Here is a 931-nt window from a genome sequence, read left to right on the forward strand (position 1 = left end):
CATGGAGTCAAACCCTAAGACTACTTTTCCCTCCTTCCCTCCCATCCTCCTACCATTTGTGAGGCCAAAGCATGCTGCTTGTTCCTTTTGATGTATATCTTTATACCAATAAGATTATAAATCAGTCAGTCATGTATGAAATTGTTGGGTAATAAGCCATAATCATTATGATAGTAGGTGGAGTTAATCACAATTTATATTCATGAAGGAAGATGTTCTGTTTCACTATTGTAGGTATTGAACAACTTCACTATTGTGGTCCTGCAGTAGGGAATTCAAAGACTTGATGCAGCAGTTTATTAGATAAACAAAGAATGAGAGTTCATAAGTTTACATTTTTATTTATGCTGACTTTGTTTCCCACTCCCCATTTCTCTCTTTTTCTTTTGCATTGTTTTCCCTCCTTCCTCTTCCTTTAGTTCAGTATAATGTTGGGTGTGTATTGACATGATTAGTTGAAAACTAGACAAAAATGAATGAGGCTAAAGCAGGGAGAGAGTATAGCCAACACAAGACTATCAATTTTCACACATGTCTTCACAAACAAATCAAAGACAGGACATCAATATGTTGATATTAATTAAAAATTTGATATATATAGTATATATATCTAGTCCCAGTTAAATACAAATAATGACACGTTACAATGAAAGTGTGTTTATGTGCGTTTTATTTCTTAAAAAACAAAATATTTGTCAAGAAGTGGCTGTTAAGAGTTTCTTGATTCAGAAATTTAGTGTGCTTTAACATTTGAAGAAAAGATGACCTATAATAAATAAATAAACTATTAAATGTAAGTCTCCCTGTAAAAATCACAAAGTAGAATTCAACTTTAGGCATAAAGTACATATCATTAACACATGATTTCCGCATCACATAAATTCCACTTCATAGATGCATGAGACAGATAAAATCAGCTTGCCAAAGTGTC

General features: G+C 32.5%; 1 protein-coding gene across 1 annotated transcript in view; it reads left to right on the top strand.

Annotated features, from left to right (window-relative positions):
• The window catches only part of LOC119586666 (myotubularin-related protein 14-like), a 27,384-nt gene that overhangs the window by 1,853 nt on the left and 24,600 nt on the right, over positions 1-931 (top strand). The window lies entirely within an intron of this gene.

Source organism: Penaeus monodon, chromosome 21, assembly GCF_015228065.2.
Source record: "Penaeus monodon isolate SGIC_2016 chromosome 21, NSTDA_Pmon_1, whole genome shotgun sequence".
NCBI lineage: Eukaryota > Metazoa > Arthropoda > Malacostraca > Decapoda > Penaeidae > Penaeus > Penaeus monodon.